This window comes from Temnothorax americanus, unplaced genomic scaffold (assembly GCF_048541705.1).
Source record: "Temnothorax americanus isolate GAGA-0224 unplaced genomic scaffold, ASM4854170v1 Scaffold13, whole genome shotgun sequence".
Lineage (NCBI taxonomy): Eukaryota > Metazoa > Arthropoda > Insecta > Hymenoptera > Formicidae > Temnothorax > Temnothorax americanus.
The window spans coordinates 1774413-1796298 of NW_027509264.1; the positions used below are offsets into that span (position 1 = coordinate 1774413).

Below are 21886 nucleotides of genomic sequence, written 5' to 3' on the forward strand. Positions count from 1 at the left end.
ATTACAAATAGCGATGCATTTGTTTTTTACGTAAGAGATTATAATAAACAAAAAATATGAAAAGAGACGAGCAAAAAATACGTATTATATATTTATCACTTATATACTTATCATTATATAATATGTGAAAAAATGCGTGGAATGTATACGTCATTGCAAAAATATAAGAGGTGTTTAATTAAACATGAACGAAATGGAGAGATCTGAATACTCGGTGTACGCTGCTGAATATGCACAAGAGCAAAACAAATGTGAGACGACACGATGCATAAATGCATCTGCCTAATGCATCCTCTACCAGCAAGTCATCCATATCATCGACGATGTATCACGATATCTTTTTTGGGCGGAACATTCGTAACAGAGGAATCAAGCTGCTAAATATAGAACTGCTTTGAAATTGTATGGACATCGTTCGCGCCGTAGGAAATAAAGCATATTGAAATAATACGTCTGTAGTATCAAAATTTCACAACGAAGTCTGGTATAATTCTTTCGCCATTTTCACACTATTCACATTTTGTTCGTAAAAACGTATGTGCATTTTTTAATAGAAAGAATATATTTGTTTGTATGTTGGTTTGTTTCTTTTTTCAATAAGATTGAAATCAATATAAATTATAAATGTTTGTAATTTTTCTAGTTTGCATGTTTTCTCTCGTTAAATCATTTCCGATTGTTTCAAATATACATGATTCTTTTACTTTATGCAAAATTATTAACATTTTCGTTTAAGACGTTTTGTTATAAAATTGTAATCTTCATTTTATTTACGGTTTCTTTAAATAATTTGAATCTGAATTTCACACGCGTGTGCAAATGTAAACGTATATATATTAAGTATCAAATCGACTGTGAGTCATACGTTGATAAACGCAGCTTACAATTAATTTGCAATTTAGCAGATTATTGCATGATTAGCAAGTATTATGACGTTCTGCGCGCGCGTGATCTTTCCATACAAAATTATCGATAGCTTGAAACGTAAGGAAGATTGACTGTCACACGTATGTCCCCCGACAGCTACGAAAGCGAAACTGATTGGCTGCTAAATCTCCGGCTTTTTCGTAGGATTTGCCTTTTTTCCACGACGTGGGTCTGAATTCGTCGGTAATTGGGTATAAATCACGGCTTGCCTTCACGACGCGGAATTCCGTGATGCCTTTGTACGCGTTGCATCATTAGCGAACATTATATCTGGCATGTTGGATGACAGCACCAACCTGAGCAGGTTTTGTCTAGTTTACATGGCATGTCCGTGCGTGTGAGTTCGCTTGAGTGTATGCGTGTGTATCCAACGAGCGTTCGACCAGCTGGACTTACCTTTTCCAACTTTCTTTATATGGATGCAAACACGTGCGCGTCATTTAACACAATATAAATGTGATATCATTCGATATATATATATATATATAGATAAATCTGAAGAAACTTAAAAAGCATTGTTATCACATTTTTAAAAGTAATTTAAAAATTCATACACACATCTATTAAGTCCCGCTTAACATATGTATGATTTACACATGTTAGAAATCAGTAGCATCATAATTGATTCCATAGGGATAAAATATTATGAGACCTAAAAGATTCATTGAAAATATCGAAGAAGATAATCTCGATTGTGTTTCGAAAGTAATATATAACGTCTATAAAAACACCGTGATTTATTGTTCGGAAGATGAGTCGTTTGTTGAGCAGGTGCACTTCCCATACAGGTATGTAAATCTTGCAAGCCCGCAGGCACGTGTCTGGTACTCCTGTACGAGGCACGACTTATCGCTTATATTAATTTTTGTTACAAGACCCAGACCGGGAACCGACAGTGGAGGCGGGTCGTTCTCGATCTTCGGCTATTAAGCAGGACGCATATATTTTTGGATCTCCTCGCAGCATTCGAGGGGATGACGGGTACGCGTGTTTCTCGGTTTGTTGTCGTTCGTGTTGCACGTGGTGCCCCGGCGTGCACCACGGGGGGTCTCCGGACCCCACATAATGCTCAAAGATACCGACTATAGGCTTATGTCACGTAATAGTAATTCTTTTTCATCCGACTAGATTATTTTTCTCTAATTTTTTCTTATGCGTCTATCGGGTATTAGAGAAATTTTTATCTCTTTACGCACGGAGATTAGGTATCGAAGAGTTAAGAATTTCCTGTCGGTCCGGGTTTTAATCCTGATTGATTGATACTTGAATTTCTTTTGCCTCTATTCCTTGCCGGGAACTGATTATTTGACGTTAGTCGCATATTAAGTCTGTCCTGGGAATAAAAATCCGTAGCAAGAAATCTGTAGTCAAGAGAATGGAATATACCGTTATTTCTTTATCCGTCTTATATGATTCATACGATGATACACGAGTGCACCGACCATATGTCTTACCATATCCGAACGTTTGTCAGACTTACTGAAGTAATACCTAATGTGCATGGGGAGTCGAGCGCCTTTCTATAAGTCAAGAAAATGGAACGTAGAATTCGTAGAAGAAATTTCGTTGTTCTTTGCATAAATTAAAAATTATACGTGTCATTTATCGTCAGCAATCGTTGATGGTTTCGGTAAACGGGTCTTTTCGAAGAAAGAACGAACGAAAATCGAGTCCGTTGAAGGTATAGTCTTGACCAACTTGACGACTGTAAAACGTTTGCCCCGAAGAGGATAAACAAAGGCTGTGAAAGCGGGGCAAGTTGGTCACCCTTCTCCTTCGCTGCTTTCTTCTCGCAATGTCGTGCTCGTTTCATCTTCCACCTTGCCTTCTCGTCTCGGGGATTTCCAAGGAGGCGCGCGAAGAAAATGAAATTCCAACGTGTATTTACTCTTCCCCGGCGTATTTTCCTTCGATATTAACACGTCGGCAAACAATCGTTATTAATTTTATTTCCGATTGTTTGCCGAAAGCTTTGGTGGACGTAACAAGGAACTTGACCGTCAAAATAATTGTTGACAACCCACACGCGTATATATGCATGTACACAACATACATTTATACTTTTTATTACTACACTTTCATACAGAAAAGATGATTCAATCATAAATAAGCAATTTTTTTTTTGATGTCTGAAATTATTAACAATATGAACTATGTTTCAATAATTTCATCTTACTACAAATTTTAAACAATATAATAGAAACTTTACGGGGATTTTAAAAAATTAATACGAAGGTAAAATTAAATAAAATAAAACAGTCATATTTAAAAGAACTCTATTATCAAGTTATTTACTAAATTTTGCAGTAGCATATTTAAAAACAACATGATTTAGCATAAGTAAATCGTGTTAGTGAATCAAAGTATTAAACTTTATTATTAGATTATAATTGTAAGTAAGATGTAAAATTAATTAGATACCGAACACTCTCAGGAAAGTCAAAGGAATTGATTGACGAACTGCTAATTAGTTTGAACGTTTATAGTCGCTTAGGACGGTTGATTGCCAGTAAATAGTAATTGCGCGACTGTCAACGGGTTAGCGATCAATGATAATTGATTTGAACGATTTTGTGTCAAGTAAATATAATTAACGATCTCATTTCGTTTAATAAAAGTACAATGATACGTTTAATTATATTGCGTCGTATTTGCATCTTACGCGTTTAATTTATACAACGCGGCAATTAATAGAATAGGGAAAATGCCACGATATGTCACGCTTGCCTTGCACTTGACTGGTTTGAATGACAATTTCATTGAATTATTAAACCAATCCAACACTCGGCATTTAAACGAAAATGACATTTCCGGTACGCGATCGTGACTTTTTCCCCCTGCCTAGTAAATCACATATCTAGTGCAAGTGTCGTTCAGTTCCGCGATAATAAATATCGGAGGACCGGATCAGCTATTGGAAGGAAAAAAGTTATTGAAAATAGAGTTCGGGATGGTCGGGCTGCAAAAATTTACCAAACGTGACTCTTTCCAGGGGAACGCATGCCAATCAGGATTTTCGAATTTCATGTTCCACGGTAATTACGAGGTAGCGCATTTTTTTTTTCGTTCTCGTAACATTCACCCGCGCTCTCTCTCTCTCTCTTTCTCTCCCCCTCGCGACCGGAACGTGTTCGGGCATTGCTCGTGACACAATTCGTTCGTTAACCGCGTGAAATAATAATTATTATCCCGCGGGTAGCCCTGGGCGATCGCACGAGCTATCCGAAAGGGAGGAGCAAACGAGTGGATGATATTTTATACTGTGGAACAGTCGGCCTGAAAATTGATAAATCGCTCGTCTCTTGTACGTTGTTCCGGCGGACAGTCCGCAATCGATGATAAAGTCGGCAAAAGGTCATTGATTGAAAATATTTCACATCAAAAACCAAAAACTGTGAATATAGTAAAAAAGACAAATAGTGGATCATAGGAACAAGCGGCGAGGGTCACGAGGTTGAATCTCAGTTACTAGCTTGAACTGTAAAACCGATTTTATTGAGCTTGGACAGTAAAACATACAATAGATGAGATTTATTTTTCCTTTTATTCAGTGAACTGACTAAAACAGGCTTTTAGCATGACAGTCCAGAAAATAATACAGCAAATTCATAATTATAATATTTAATTTTTATAGAAGACAAAAATATTGTTACTATTTATTGATTTAACTTTGCAAAAAACAATGTTCCAAATATATTTATTAATCGCTCCATTTTTATCTATTAGTCCATGAATTTTTGTTTTAATAAACTTTTATTGAATTACTTCAATATTCAAAGTCAACGTATTATTTATTAAAACTGTACACACGTGTTTTTTATTCATGTTATTCATAAAATTTATGCCTACACATATGTACACATACATCATATCTTTTTATATTTTTAGTTATAAATGTTATGTAGTTAACAGATCGTTCCGCATAGAGAGTAAAATTCTTTTGAATGCCGATTGTTTAGCTATCCTATTTCTAACGAAATAAACGCAGCCTGTCTACGAATTTTACCGATGGCAAAACGATCGCGCTCGACCGCAGCACTCGTAACTTCGTTTCAGAATTTCATCGACGTCGATTAACCCAGATACGCCTCAGGGCCAAGTCGAACCGCAACTGGGGTTTAAACTTTAGTAGTTTATTTAGCAGTTACGCGTGCACTGAAACGTTCTAAATAGTGGAGTGCTTTCCCGCGTGCAGTACATTATAACAAGCTCGTTTTGTTGGTGATATACCAAAACATCTATACCAATATTCCATAATAAATTATTTAAATTTCGCGAAAGCTGGTGTCGCGAAAAAATTGACACATTTTACATCGCGATCCTTTATAGATGTTTTCTCGCCAGTTGTATTTTTGAATAACATACGTAGCCAAAGATATGGGTGTGTATATTTATACTTTGCTTTCACATAACAATGCTTTATTTTATATATCAAAAGAAACTTGAACAATAACTATCATATGTTTAAAATATATATTCAATAATATTCAATTATCAGAGTAAATAAAATGGATACAGTTTGGCTTTGCTACATTAATTTTTTAATTGAGGGCATTTGTATTGTAACATTTTATGTATTATAAAAGAAATTCATATCTACGTACCATTTAATTAAAAATAATATATATCAACGTTATTGGGTAATGAAAATGTATTTGAAATGTTACTGAAATAATAACAATATGATGTCGTATAATTAATCAGAAAATACTACGCTTCTTTCTGTAAAAAATTCTCTTAATTTGGCCATTGCATCGGTTAAATTTAATAAAATTTACGCAATGCATAATATAAAACTTTCTAATATGAGTACACGTTTTGTCATGGAGAACATTCAAACGCTTTTCCGTCTATATGTATATAATTTTCGTCGATCTCGTTTTTATCTCAAGGTTCTGGGACTTGCGGAATACGCTGTTCCAAGCTTCCAGATGAAAACGTAACGTCACTCTGACTTTAGTCAACGCCAAAAGGACGGAAGTTGGGTCGATGAAATGCCAGGAATTAATGGAATGCTCTCGCGTGTTGCGTCTTATATAAAACTTAGTACGACGTTTTTGTAGTCATAAACAATTTTCAGACAGACGTCGTTCTCGTTAATGCATCGGCATACCTCCGACGAAAGGCGACGAATACCATACTTTGCGAGATCCAACGAGACCTATGAGATATGCAATGCAGTTTGATATGTATAAGATATATTCGTGTTGAGTTGAAAACGGTATAATTTCAATGAATAGTTTTTGGCAAGTTCCATTACAATAAAGAAAAAAGGACACATGGCTTGCTAATCAAAATGCGCGTTGTCATTATCATGGACAAATCTAAAAATTATTATTTATGAGATTAGAAGTTATCCAAGTTGCATGTCTATTTCAACTTTTGTTATCATACTGCACATGCATTTATTTTCCTTCGTCGTCGTTCTGTCGCAATAAAGAAGCGCTTTTTACGCGGTGTGTGGTTTCGACGATAAAGAAGACCGCTATATGGAGACCGGAGGTGCATCCTTTGTCGGTGATTTGTTACTTTGTACTATCGCCTTTAGGTATATCTATACGTATAGTTCGTTTAACCATTTCGCAACACTCGCTCGTCGTTCGCTACCACGATTGTACGTTGCAATCGGAGCATTATGCACCGAGCTGAATTGTCCAGGAGGAAAAGCTTGGCAATCCTCTCGGGTGAAAACTACACTATCCGCTTTATACGGTGTTTCAAATTACCGCGAATGTGCTTTCAATTATAAATCTTTTATTGAATTTAGGATTATTTTTGTGTAAGAAATTTAATTAGATATCATCATCTATTGTGATTTTGCATTTGTAAACATTAAATATTTTGGCATTTAAATCTTTCTTGAAGATCCGCAAATTAAATCGAAGTTTTATCTACGGTTACAGTATTATTATAGTTCTAAACTTTTGAATTCTCTTTTAGTATTCAATCTAAATAATATAAAAATTTAAGAGACATCTAAAGTATCCATAAAAATTGGCTTACTGGCATAATTTTTAGATATTTTTGCGATATTTTACTATCATCTGTGATATACAGATGACGCGCGTTATTGTAGTAACTGTAAATTTTCTAATTTAATTATTAATATTTGTAATTGGAAGGGTATTTAAAAGTAATATGAAACTGTCTGTATAAGCATAAGCGGATGCATCTACGGTTACGAATAAGGATTCTCGCGGTCGCGAGAATGTTCGAGTTTCTTGGCAAGGTTGCAACTGTCGGTTATCTAGATAGAATGTATCTCGTAGGGATAATTGATTGTTTGTAAAAAGCGCGGTTTATGTTGTCTTTAAATTGTACGTGTACACAAGTTAAAGTGATCTAGGGGCCGAATATTACCGCGAACAAAGTACCGTGAGCATGCAAACTATTCTTCCACTATATGCGATTATTCATGTTCCGTAAATCTTTCTCCTATTTGCACACGCGAGTATAATACTTTTATTTATAACTTAATTTTCCAGGAAAAGAGTACGCACGTACACGATCCTGGGATTTGAGCGTAAAGCATAATAATAAATAACACCGAGTTACTAAAGTTTAATATGTTAGTTGAAATACAAGAAAACAAATATAATACATACAAGTAAATAATCTTCCATAAATCTAATTGGATTTTTACATTATATCTCTTTAGAAGCTCTTACACAATTAATCTAAAATATTTCCGTCGTTCAACGGCAAGACCCAGATTTATATTAACGTCACAATAAAATATATCAAAAGAGTAAATCATTATACATACATTATACATTGGAAAAATGTGTAGTCAAAAGAGTTTATATGTACGTCTTATTGTAGGTATATATATAAGCAATACAGTCGTTTCAGGTGTAATTTTAAGAGGCTAATCTGAATAAGTTGCGCTCACACTTCGAAAGCTCGTAATTTCTTGTCCTAATACAGTCTCACGCTACATAGCTGTTGTCGTTATTGCATTACAAAGCTTTTCACGTCGCATTAACCCCTAAAGCTCGTGCTCGCGTAAGTCGTTCAGTTCTTAACGCGGTAGCACGGTAATGTTATATCGTGACTGCAAAGCCAGCCAATCGATCGTCAAAACCTGAATTTAAAGTGGAAAGGCTCGGCTTACGGCGGGATATCACCCAAGAAGAGTGACAAGGGTAATACATTTACTTTATCTTCATTGATGCTGATCAATTTTAAAGCACAATTATGAGTTTGCTTTACATATGTCGTGATAAAAAAAAATATATTCCTTACAGAAAATTTTATAAATTATAATACATTTTAAGGGTGTCTAGCGGTCGAAACCTGGATTTCCATGACCGCTAGACACCCTGATTTAAAGTAAAACTTTGATAAGTTTAGATGCTGATCATAAATATTTTAAAAGTACATATTTATGTAATAAGTTATGAAATTTTCAATTAATTGGAAGTTCTTTGAATTATGATTCGTGCCTACTATACGCTTCTTCGAAGCAATGTAAGCTTCCTGGGAACGTTCAGCGAGCATGTAACAAAGTCGTATCGGTATTATGCCCGATATGGCCGTTTCTGCAGATCATTCGGCTACGGAGCGTGTAATAACGATTATTGTGCACAGCATGCTCAGGAAATTGATGGTTCGCGGTGCTGGGAACCTGTCTATAATGCGATCATTGAAGCGTCGATGACTAGCAAACTGACACTGATCGGAATCGTCAAATTCTTGCCATCGGCGATCAGCATTTTTTACGAGGCGACCTTCTCTAACGGCAATTCTCCCGAGTTGGCTCGGTTAGGTGATGACAGAAAATTCGCTCGCACACACGTGTACGTGCACGTGTTCGAAGTTTGAATGTACCCAGTGCACGCGCCGACCGAAGCGTGTCGCGTGTTAGTGACACTGTCACTGGACGACTGTCACTGCCAGGTGTCAACATCCGTGGTAATACTCCCCGTTCTAACGGATGATCTATTCAACGTATTGTCGTTCACTCCTTTGTGAAAAATTATCCAAATTACATTCAAATCGCATATACAATTAATAATAATATTATCTGCGATAATTTAATAACTTTAAACAAAATTTCTAGCAAATGTAATTTTATATATTTTCATTTCTGATATATTTATATAAAATTTTTATATAAATTTTTAGAAGGTCGTATTTTAGTAGTATTTTTGTGCCATGTTTACGTGTACATCAGTAATCTAAAAAAAAGATCTAGCTTTCATATTGGGTAATACATTAGTATAAATTTTGATTATGCTGAGAAAATTGAATTGTGCATCAGAGAATTAATGTGCAGTTGATTTCCGAAAGTCGAGCATGATAGATATACTGATCTTTATCATCGCGGAATCAAATACGTTTATTTCGTAACCCTCGCGGCAATATCTTGGCAGGTACATTCATGTTAATGAAAGAGAATTTCGCTATTTGGGAGTGCAGCACCGAACCTAACACGCGATATTATCCGTTCTCCCTTTGATACGACTTGAATGTCGGTGCCGAGCTGAGTCACGGTTAAAGTCAGATACGTGCATGATACTCGTAAGGGGCAGAAAAAAACACAGCCGACGACGGAAACATCCGGTTCCGGTATCGCGGGGAAATCTTCCCCCGACCGAAGTTCTTCCGTTAATTACCGCGTGTGAAAAACATGCACCGAAATATATCAATGACATCGCTATTTTTGTTATATATGGGGCTCGATGATTTATTACGTCGTACGCAGATCTCCATTTATAAAATCGTTCTGTCATTTTGGAGGGAGTGATATTAATATGCCAACATAAAAGCATTGAGAGCGGCTTAATATTGCTATTATCTTCACTGTCTTATCTTCGTATCTTATTATTGCTATATGAAACTATATACTTTTTCAGCATTGTCAATCATCCTTTTAGATTTAGATTAGCGAATGCTGATGTCATTCACGTGTGACAAATTCGTTTGTAAATATCTTTTTATCTGACGCTATTTTGATTTAAAGAAATAGCGCAGTTGAATTGATAGAATGATGCGCGTTCGGACACACTTGCGATTCATTCGATTTTAATGACGACTCGAAGTAACGGTATTACGTTCGGCATTATCGGCCAAATGTAGGCCATCCGACTTATTGCGAGATCCTAAACTGCGAAAGAGAGCGGAAACATTGATGGTCAGTAACACAGTTATGACCAGTTATGACCACTTCTCGTCTCCGATATTACGTTACCATTCAAAGACTCGCGCTGCCAAATGCACCTCGGAGAACCGGATAAACGATCGCTCTTTATACGGGTTAACGTAATCAACGTAAAACGGACAAATAGAATTCGCGTGATTGCAGTTTTACGTTTAATGTAACATCGTCTTGCAACGCGTATCAGCATCCATTTATGCGCAATGCGCCGAAAAATAAATCGCGGCAATCGAAGTTCCGATGAGGTGAGGAGATCATTATGGTAACGTCAGCAATCGCGTGCTAGTGGAATCGGCGGTAAAACATTAAGGGCACACCTTCCGATGCTTCAAACGGCTCTTTGAAGGTCGCCGGTTCAATATATGCTGATCTTTCTCTTTCTCTCTCTCGCTCACGACATCGGGAAGTCAGGAGGTTTCACTTTGATCGAGAGCCTCGGGAATGATGCAAACGAGGGTTCATCGTGCTCGACCTAACGAGGATTCATTTATCTCTCGGCTGATGTATAAACGTAAATTCCGCCGCTCTAACTTATCCTCGGTATTCTACGGCAAGCACCCATGAAACGTCTCTTGTTGAAACCGCGCGCCTTTAATTGTACGACGCGAGTATATGGTAATTGGACCTCCTTATTTATAAATGAAAAATCGATGTCTGCGGGACAGCGTGCGACGCTATATAAACCTCGTCTGCGAAAGATTCCACCCCGTTGTACAATTTCTCACTGCGGCGTTTCTTAATGTCCACGGATTTGTCACGCTTCATCCGTAATTGTGTTATTTATTCTCTCGGTGAAGCAGATCCTTTAGTGGATTGTTCCAGTTATTGTATCGTTAAAATGTCTTTTTGAGTTTTTATATCGATACATGTTTTAAAGAATTTTTTTATTTTTCGGATATATATTAGATCTCATAACATATAATTATATGATTATATTAGATTTAAAAAAGACATTTTTTTTATGAAATTTGAGTTATATGTGAAAATCTGTTAATATAAATTTATTGCTTCGTAACTTCGTATTTTAGAAAAAAAATCTTGTATTTCATATTTGGTATTCTTTATGTTACAGAAGCAGAGCACGAAGGCACGAAGCTTTGCAGCTCGCTTTGCAGTATGGTAAGTCGAAAGTCTTTCTCTAAAACTGCATGCACTGCGATGGTCAATAAACGTTAATGTAATGCAAGATCTGTCCAATTAAGCATCATATTGAAAATACAGAATACTACGTGGAGAATAATCGATGCGTTTAAATATAGGAATTAAAATATTGCTCGTATCTGAGCCCCTGGCAATCGCGTCATCGAGAAACGTGTTAATGACCGTACTAATGAATCACGCGCGATAACCTCGGCATCGACGCTCGGTTATATTACATATGATTGACATTAATCAAGTGCGCTGAAATTTGATATAACGATTTAAATTACGTTTTTCATGCGTCATGGCGTATCGCCAATAGGGTGATATTCGATATTTTACTGCTATTGCGCCTGAATATTTTGCGTAAGGTCTGTACGGATAATATCGGTCGAGCAAATATTTAAAATGTTGTTTATTCTGGTGACGTCATTAGTGCATTATTGCGTCCGTACTGTAGGCTATATGCTATTGGTTGCTACACGAGACCGCTGTCCATCGCATCGGCCATGATCAGAATTATAGCGATGGCTTCGTCACATTTCGCGGTTTATCGAACGATCTTCGTACTTTCAATATGATGATGCACGTTTATTTAAACAATTACCTACTCTCGTAATATTCTAATCATTAATATATAAATTATTGCTTCAGAATTAATTAAATTACAGTTTTTTTTAAAAAAAGTCTCCGTTTTCAATCTAATTTTAAATCACATGATATCATATGTTGAGAAAAAAATGGCATTACATTAATGAATGTACATATAGAAAGTAGAAGTTAATGAAGCAAAATAACAATTTCAGCTATAAAATTTAACATTTAGTAAATTTATTATTGTGTTTTAAAAAACGCGTCTTGATTTTCAAATCAACATTTAATATTGAATTACTCGGTATTAAATTCAATATAACCGCGAAATGTATACGGCATGATATAATTATTTCACTGTTTAATTTACACAAACTGCTATGTTCCGAGATCATAAGACAAGATCTGTTTTACACTCGGTCTTATCTCGAATACAAGTACTATATCGGAAACTCCCGATAGTGCTCTAAATTCCTTCAAGTTTACGATTTCACAGCTACCATACAGTAAGTACGAAGTGGCGAATAAGAGAGAGTATCTTCGTGACGAATCCCAATTGGGTTTTCGCGCTTTGTAGGAATAATGCGTAGCGATGCGTACGATTAGGTAGCCAACACGTACATTCGAAATACATGTGACGTTATTCCCGCGGGTAACGCGACAGGCGTTTCCGATCGTAACACAATATCTCACGAAATCGACACGGTAATATTTCCATGAGAAGCGTTAACGACGCTGCCGAGATTCCTCTACCTTTGCGACTACGTAACTCCCTGCGCGGCTGTAAATACATTTCTTTCGTCGGGAAACGCCATGCCTGTCCCGCGTCCCCGAGGAAATCGACTCTGAGCGCGGACAGCCAAGTTTGGAATTTTCAACTTTTGCGCGGAAGCAACGAGAAAAAGTAGGATTATGGGGTGCAAAGAGAAAGTTATATCTGTTTTGACGTTTCTTAAATCCAATGCTTTTATTATTCAACGCACATCGAGTTTTTTGCTCTACTATTACTAACTACTATTATTAACTAATGTAACTATGGCATTGCGGTAAAAAAGAGTTCATATATTTTCTCAGTTAGTTTGCATACGTGAACGTGTATATTTAACATTTATATATACGTAACTTATTTGTTAAACGTTTACCGTATAAAAGAGAAAGTTTCAGAGTCATATAGAAACTTGGTTTATGACAAATCAATCAAAGTAACCAGTTTTTATTTTATCTCTTTGAACATATTTCAAACAGTCGAAGAGAAACATTGGAAAGATTGATTTATCTCTTAAAATCACTTTCAAATTGCGGTAGAAAAATCATTTAAGTTTTTATTCTACGTTTGCACAAAATATCGATTTTTCCTTACATTCATATGTTGCCGCAATTTTAAATATGAGTAATCGATGATAAAATTACATTTGCAAGGCGATCAAACGAAAAGATAGGGAAGCAAAGCATTAGAACGTATTCGCGTTATTATATGCTGAAAATTTGTTTTGGATCGGGAATATTGAGAATCTCGAATGCACATATTTGAATGGCGATAAGTGTAGACACTTTTACGTTTTCAAATCCTTCTTTATTCAATGCAATTACCTCCTTGTGCGCGGATACCCAATGTTCTACCCACTTTGTATTCAAATCCACGTATGCCATGTCGGAAGCACTCACGTGCGAACAAACCGCTTATTCCTTATTCCACGAACGAATATAAACTATTCACAAACGATACGAGCGGAATACAGAAAGTACCTATTTATTAGATCGACGAGCGTTCAGCCCTTACGCTCATCAAACTGAGAGCATTGAGCGATTCGTACTTCCTCGTTTTAAGATATTTCTTGGATAAGATATCTCTTGAATAACTTTACCGCTTCTTTAATCATACCACTTGTTAATTCCGTCAATCGTATATCATTGATCTGGAATCGATCTAAATAACACACAAGCCTAGATTAAAAGCGTTTTAAACAGATTTAAAATACATTTAGAAGATTAAAAATCGAACGTCTTTAGAGAATATTCTTCAGACGATAGTGTTAACTATTATAGAATAACGAACATGGAAAAAAATTTAGCTAAATTTAGTCGTAAAATATTTTTTGCAGCAAGAACTATATTTTTTGCAGCGAGAGCTATAGTTTAGCAATAGTAGCAAAACCTTTTGTTCTCGCTGCAAAAAAATATTACTCTCGTTGCAAAAAATGTTAGTTATTTATATATATTACGACTATTTTAGCTATAGTAGCTAATCTTTTTTTTCGTGAATAATTTATAAAGGAGTTCGGTTTATGTTAACGATGATTTTTCACGTATTTTTGTCCTGTAAATGCTAGCAGCTCGAAGATAATTCTATTTCGCGTAAACGACACGTAGAAAGCTTTGTTTCCGAGACTCGGCGTTGTAAATAACGAAGAAAGGATCAAGGAGATCGGGGTGTCTATCCAGTTACGACGATAAAGCGAGTACACCTGTAACGGTGGTGCGGAGCGGTACGAAGAGAAAGAGAGAAGATAAGAGAAAGCGGCCGAAAGGGTTGACAAGGTTCCTGGTAATTGTCACCGTTGCTCCGCCATTTTCATCACAGGCCAGGGGCAAAGCTCTCTGAAAGCTCTACAAATTGCGTACCCCTTGCGTTCCATTCACCGTGAAGCCTTGGATGGGGAGCCATAAATTTTCATTATTTTATAGTCAACGCCTCGCTTATATCCGCAACAAGCGAAACAAGAAAAGGCAGAGGGGAGAGACACGAGGAGGAGGAGACAATGAGTGGAGAAAAGGCGGGGGTTATAGAGGAAAAAATAAGCGAAAACTCTCTTTGCACGAGATACGAAATCTGCAGGCTCTATTTTGCTTTGATTTCGCATACCACTAATCGCGCTTTTTCTGTTTTTGTTTATAATTTTACATTTCCATGCAGTGTGTCATTTTTTATTGACTTGATTATAACATTCCTCTGCAGCTCTTTCCAATTTAATTCTCGCTGCACTATGGAAAGTATGGCAAGTGTCGCACATGTTGTTTTTAGTATTCGATTTATTTGTATTATTCGATGATTTATCATTAGTAATTAACGATACATGCGAGATGATGCTCTCTATAATAGCAAAATGAATACATCATCTTACCAGCCTTACTAATAATTATCAAGGTGCTATCTAGGCTGAAAAGTCAAGCCAGCGTAAAAATCATATATATATTCTCTCTAAACTTTTTTTTTATTACACTTTTCGGCCATTTTCGTGAGTTCCGAGAATACGAGTGGGACGATAATCACTAATATTTTCACCGGAGTCTTTTGCCCGCCTCGTATACCTCCGCGGCAGTTCCCCTGGCTTTAATTCCACGGCAGCTTCCACCTTAATAAACTTTTGCCTTTATGTTGATGGAGAATAAGTTCGGCCTTCGTCAAGACCCTTTGTCGCGAACCCCGTGTCGTGAAAGCATCACGACACGGGGCCTCGGCTACTATGTGGAAACAACCGTAGAAACAGCCCAGGTCCTCGAGGTGATTTACACCTCCGCCCGCAGTGCGACTGAAAGTTTCCAACGGGACGCCACGGTAGGTGGATAGGAGTTACGCTTATTAATTGACGATTTATAATTGCCGGGAGCTAGTCCGGTTCGCTGTATGGGGGCGAGACCGAAGTTGCGTGCACCCCCCAAGGTGCTGCCGCTAATAGGGCGGTATCCCGACGTTTAATTAGCCTGCCGCGAGATCTATGGATCCCCTCTCGCGCTATGCTCTTCCTTGCCTTTCTCCGACCACTTTCTAATATTCCTTCGTCTTCCCACAAATAGAACGCCGAGGGTTCGGCATAACCGCGGCAACTCAAGATTCTCGTAATGGATCATGCAGAAAACACAGAATATATCTGTAAGACAAAAAGGTTGCAGACGAAAAGATAATAATACTACACAGAAAATGTATGTTCATATTTTGGAATTCTTGTTGAAGAATTTTTGTGCCATATGAGAAAAAATATATTGCGAGCAATAATTATAAAACAGTGCTTTTACCGTATAAGATCCGGAAAATTGTAGCCGAGTCTATTAACATTACATTACTGGAAGTAGACCGCAAGTGAGAGTTTGAATACCTGACGCTCCAAGCTAAATCATTTTTACTTACAATAAAGTTGCTTTTACATCATCAACTCACATCACACTCACCTGCGAGATTAACAATAGAGGTGCAAAGGTCGATTACATAAATTACCGTGTGGGAGAGTTGAACATTGTCTGATACCACGAAGAGCCACCCATGCGCTTTAATTTATTGTAGTTGCTTAGCACGAGGATCCTCAGGGCTGATCGACGTTCCTCGGTGAGGCACGGAGTTAGACGTTCGTTGTTTCTAAGCAGTTACTTCGTAATATACCTTGATTTTTTTTGGATTACGGTTCCTCGGGCTACGAAAAGTCGGTCGTCGTGTTATGCTGTATATCGCGCTGTTTCGATTGTTCCATCATTATATTAAAGCGTTTAGACGATCGGTTCTTTTTTGCGAGTAACGTGCACGTTTCCGAATCGCCCTCGAAATATGATAGCGATCTCGAAGGGTGGTGCCCGAATGCGTGTGGGCGTCGTACGGATGGATAGACGGTGAAGATGGAACAGGGAAGGGGTGTTAGCAAAGAGTTGAAGAAAGATGATCGTCGGTTACAAATAACCGGCCTAAAGGCGAAATCGCTGCCCTGTACCTCGCAATGAATTATCGCCGTCGCAGGCCCTGAATTAAAGTAATCGGGCGTGTATACTCAGCGGGGTACTATATAGTACGTAAGACGGGATAAATGGACCTTCTGCCTCCCTTTGCCTAATGTATATATTTAATCGTTTTGAGTGTGTTTTCTGACGTTGTATACAGATCGTTCTAGCAATTTGGCATTAATCTTCAGAAACGTCTTCTTTACTTAAACACATTATTTAACATAACAATCCAGGAGTTTTGACAAATTACTCTCTTTAAGACGGAAAATAAAATCTTACTCTGGAATTAGTTCTCTCGTTTTTTCTTAAGCGAACTTTGTTTTAACAAAACTTTAATTTTAAATTTTCTTAGTTTATAATATTTAATATTGAAAAAATTTCATCGACTTAATTAAAATATAGAGTATTCAAGTAATAATCTATTTCATGCTAAACTGTATTTCAAACTTACTTTACAATAAATTTTCATGATAGACGATAATAAATGAGAATCCGCACGTGTGATGTAATATTTATCTTATCATTGCACTACATGAAATTCTATTCTTACTAAAAACCGTGTTTGCATGAGAATTAATTATGAGTGAGGGATGTTTGTCAATCCTGTCTGACTGCGGCCCTGGCTTCGCCCGCTGGGTGAGTCCTTTAAATTACTCTGCGCGCGGGAAACAATAAACTCGCGAAGTTTATAGCAGCGACCCGACCGAAAGAGGGAAACGATGGACTCTCGGTTTAATTTCACGAGAGCCACGTCGGAATAGGAGTACGTGAGTTGTGTACGTGCTTCCGTATAGGCGTAGACACGCGTGGCTGCAAGAAAACGGGCACCCTCGCCGAAAGGGCGAAATAATATTCAGATAATTACGGCACGCAACTTTAGTTTCGCAAATTGATGGGAAATGATTAATCATGCAAACCCAGCAAATTGTTCAGTCTATACCTTGTTATTTGTTTCATGTAAAATTTTGATGCTATTAAATAGGAATGGTTGCAAGAAAGCAAGCGACCACCATCAGCGGTCGTTCCGAATAATTCGGAATCGTGTTTAATTTTATAAATTAACACATAAATTATTTACGCAATTCAGTCTATTTTGTTTTATTTGTGAATTTAATACTATAATTTGATATAAATGAAGTTTTTGTAAGTCAAGAGATTTCACAATTTTAAATATAAGTTAAAGAAAATATTTTTTATATTTAGCATTTATGCATATTTAATATTTTCTGTATTAAATATGATTTGTTATAAGAGAGAGAAATTATAGACGCGCAATAAAATATAACAGCAAATTATAGTAACCGTGAATTATATCGTTATCGGGGCTATTGAACTTCATTATTTATATATTTATTGTTGTACACTTTTATTACACTCAATTTCTTATTTTAACGGCGCTTTATAGACGCTGCGTGCCTCGAGGCTGTCGCAGGCAATAACGAAATTTGCCTTCCCGACTTTTACTCTCTTCTGCCACCGCTTTTCTCTCTCCCTCTTCCACTTCCTCTATTATACCATCGCTCTTCCCTCCCCGACCGGCCTTGCAAATCGCATCCGCATCTTTTTTCTCCGCGCCTCCGTCCCCGTCACGTTTTCGCGCGGTATGTAAATGAAACTTTCAGCCGGCGTAATAAACGCGCTTTGCGATCGTGGCGTTTTACTTGAAACGATTTTTGTCGCGTCTCAGGGGGCATTATTGTAATCGGCCGCATTGATATCCTTTTCCTCCTGGAATCGACCGTTCTGAATCTCCGTTTCCCCTGCGCCCTTGCTCCCGTCTGCTTTTTTTCTTCTGCATTCATCCTGTTCATTTCGCGTCGCTTCTTCGACATCGGTTTTTCAGGTTTGGTTAATACCCGACTGCATATACCGTGCACGTGCCCGGAATTTTACGGCAGAGCGATTAGATTTCGGATTTACCCCGCATCGCGTCGCGCGATATCAGGTGTACTTTTCGAGTGCGCACGAAGAAGTACTTTCATTCTCGAAGTATATCCTGATTCCGGATGCTCTGAGCTTTCAAAGAGATAGCAAGAAAGTCAAAGTATCTGCTCGAAAACGTGGTCGGAATTTTGTAGCTGCGACATTCGAACAATTCTTAAACGTTGTTCTCATATCTTTAAAAAGTTTCATAATATTGCTACGGCATTTTACAGGATTATTTTTTATTTTTAATTATGAATTAAAGTCCGCTTCACACAGACGACTTCTAACGCACGTTAGATTTCAGAATAGATATCTAATACATTTTCATTTATTTTTTATATTATATATTCTGATGTATATATGTAGGTCTGGAAGTATGTTCCGGGACTTTTATTTTTGATATCGGTATATTCCGGGACATTTGGCAGTTTCCAGGACTGTCCTGGAAAAAATTGATGTCCTACGGCATTTTTTGGGACAGTTTTTTGAATCTGATTACATATATATGCGTTATATTCCAGGACTGTACATTTCAAAAAACGTAAACAGTCCCGGAACATACCTCTGGACCTACATATATATATATATATATATATATATATATATATATATGTGTGCATTCTAATATATATTTTATATATGTGTACATTCCAAGTTTTTAATTGTTTTTATTACGGCGCATAAAATCATAAATAGAATATTTTCTTGAATTTTGCTGCGAATTATAGATCGTCTAAAGTAGGTTTTAGATTCAGTCGTATCTAAAAAATGATCCACTATATCTAAATCTAAATTTTTATTTAAACATTAGAATTACAATTCATATTTAACTCCGTGATTCTGTGTTCAACCGCAAGGCGCCATTGAATAGGATTATTTGTTCTGAGTGAGAACTAGTAAATAAATATTTGCATGGTCACCAAAGGCAAGGCGAGAGCTCGACGATAGCATTAGGTCGTTGACGACAGAGAGACATCGAACCTCCATTATTTGCTTCAGCTCCGAGACACAATCAAATCGAACTGACGCCCATGCCTTTCGCTCGCGGATTCTCTGTATTTCCGTGACCCTCAAACAATGCGGAGACGAAAGAGAATGGGTTGTACACACGCGCACACGGCTCCGTGCTTAAGACGCCGTAAAAAGGCAACGGCAAAAGACGTAGGCAGGGATCGCAATGGGAAAAGAGTTCGGTTTCCCGAACGAATTGCGACTCCATGGACCATTGCGTAGGTATCCTCATAAAACATCAAAGCTACGACGGGAATGATTGAAATTGTTTCCTCGACCACCGGCATCGCGGAGAAAGCTCTCATACTTCCGCCGGACCCGTTTCAACTCGGATCCGTCTAGATCTTTATAGTCCTCGGACTCGTGCCCTCTTACGTTTTCCACGACCGATTCCTCGATTGTCTTCCGCGAACAACAAATTACATTCCGACGCTGTGTCGTTCGCCCACTGATTTTCTCGGCGCGTGCTTCGTCGTTTCGTTCCTTTATGATTCGCCTCTCTGTATTCAGTCTTCACTTATCTTCAAGTCCTTATGATATCGCGTACGTTAACGGAGCTTTCTTTCTTTCTAGCAACAAATTTTTATTTTTATATGTTCATAAGGTCTATGAATTTGCACGAGTGCGATGTTTAATTTTGTCTAAAAGAAATTATCGTATCTTTATTCTATCTTTTAGTGCGAATGTGTTACGTATACATTTTGTAATACCGTATACATAGATATTTATCTTTCTTATATACGATGATGTAAGAGATATCGTTGAAATCTTAGTTCGGAAGCAACGCGCAGACTAAGGTTGCCGTCTTTATCATATCTTTATTTCCGTCTATTGGAAATCTCGGTCAAACGAGAAATCCTTATCAGAAAACTCGCAGGGAGCGTGGGCTCGGTCCTGGATATTACAACGCGGAAGCAGAAAGAGACGTACTCGAAAAAAGCTTCCACCATCCGCCGCCGCGGCGGCAAATTATACGAATGACGTTATCGTAGAAAAGTAATTTGGTTCCATGCTAATAGGCCCTCTTTTTACCGCCCCACCACCAATTTCACGTCCACTCTTTCTCTGAATAATGCATAGGTTGAACTTGGGTTTGATAACGGCACGAAGGAGCTTCTCTCGGACCATTGGTGAAGAGAGGGGAGGAACATCATTTCCCACTTAGTTCGGTATTAAAAGGGATTCGGGTCGTTCTCTATTCTCAGTTCAAATGTACGCTATGTGCAACGAAGGACAAGTGCCCGTCCGACTAAAGTCCGCGGCAGTTATCGAGAATGTACCGTAGCGCTATGTAGATCTTGTGCTGAGCGAATCCTTTTCAATTGGAATATCGCTCACAGAGTAATATTCAAGTTAATAACGCGTCGATCGGTATAATTCGTTGCGACCAATTATGACATTACTCTTGTTGACGGATTACGGACAACATGGATATTAAAAGTACAATTTCGATGCCGAACAGAGATCGTTGCATCGTCGCAATTATACATATACTCTTTTAATCATATATACATTTAATAAAATAATTATATTATTTTGCTTGCTTTTTAATGTTTTATATTTCATAAATATTAAATCGCGTACTTATATATTTTTCAATATGGATAAACATCTATATATATTGCCTGTATAAAAAATATCAGGAACTCGCTAAAACAATAATCGTTTTGAATTACGGCAAAAAACACTGTATAAAGATTTGTCAACATACACATATACATACAGTTTTTTTTTTACTGAAACGGTTTGTGGATCTCCTGCCTTGTGGCGATTTATTCACGGAACATATGGGAAAAGTTCGTTTTCTCTCGATATGACTAAACGAGGTCCCGAGCGTAAAGAACGATAGAAGGATGGAAATGAGTCCGGTAATACGTAAACAAGCGAAGAAGGAACTCAAGGGTTCTAGAAGAGAAGAAAAAAGAGAAAGGACGTACGGGACGGGGTGCGATCGAACGGCCGCGAAGAGGCAATCGGAATCAGGCGTATAGGAGGTCCCTTCCGCCCCCGGGTATACAACTTGCTCGTGGCATCGGGGATGCTCGTGCGTAGCTGCGAGCAGAAAAGAAAAGATAAAAGGAGACGGTGAGGAGGAGAAAAGAGGAGAAAGAGACACTGAGAGACACGAGGGAGGCGGGTACTCAAACGTGACCCATGTACTCCGATACTTCGCCGCTGTCGCTGCCGGGTATAGGAGACAAACAGCCGCGTATCCTGCTCGCTTTCGGTAATCAGCTGGACATACATAAACATAGGCAGTCGGGAAGAAAAACGGAGAAAGGAATGGAAAATGGATGAGAAGTGTTCACTGCAGACATAATGCTCTCGAAGGGAGCCCCCGATCGTCTCTGTGCGCGAACTTACGTCTACGTATCAATAACATTCTAGCCTGGAAGGTGCTTCCAGTAATGGACTCACGTAAGG

At 37.7% G+C, this 21886-nt stretch overlaps 1 protein-coding gene and 1 long non-coding RNA gene across 11 annotated transcripts in view; one reads left to right on the forward strand and one right to left on the reverse strand.

Moving 5' to 3' along the window:
* Positions 1 to 21886, reverse strand: part of Ten-m (teneurin transmembrane protein Ten-m) — a 514620-nt gene that overhangs the window by 241059 nt on the left and 251675 nt on the right. The gene's annotated exons all lie outside the window — the stretch shown is intronic.
* LOC143894024 (uncharacterized) overlaps positions 1 to 21886 on the forward strand; it is a 186817-nt gene that overhangs the window by 28170 nt on the left and 136761 nt on the right. For 2 of the 3 annotated variants that reach the window (XR_013255988.1, XR_013255989.1), the window contains exon 2: positions 11160 to 11206. This is a non-coding gene — a long non-coding RNA (uncharacterized LOC143894024). Of the gene's footprint in view, positions 1 to 10600; positions 10703 to 11159; positions 11207 to 21886 lie in introns of those variants that run through there. The other variant, XR_013255987.1, reaches the window with a different exon arrangement.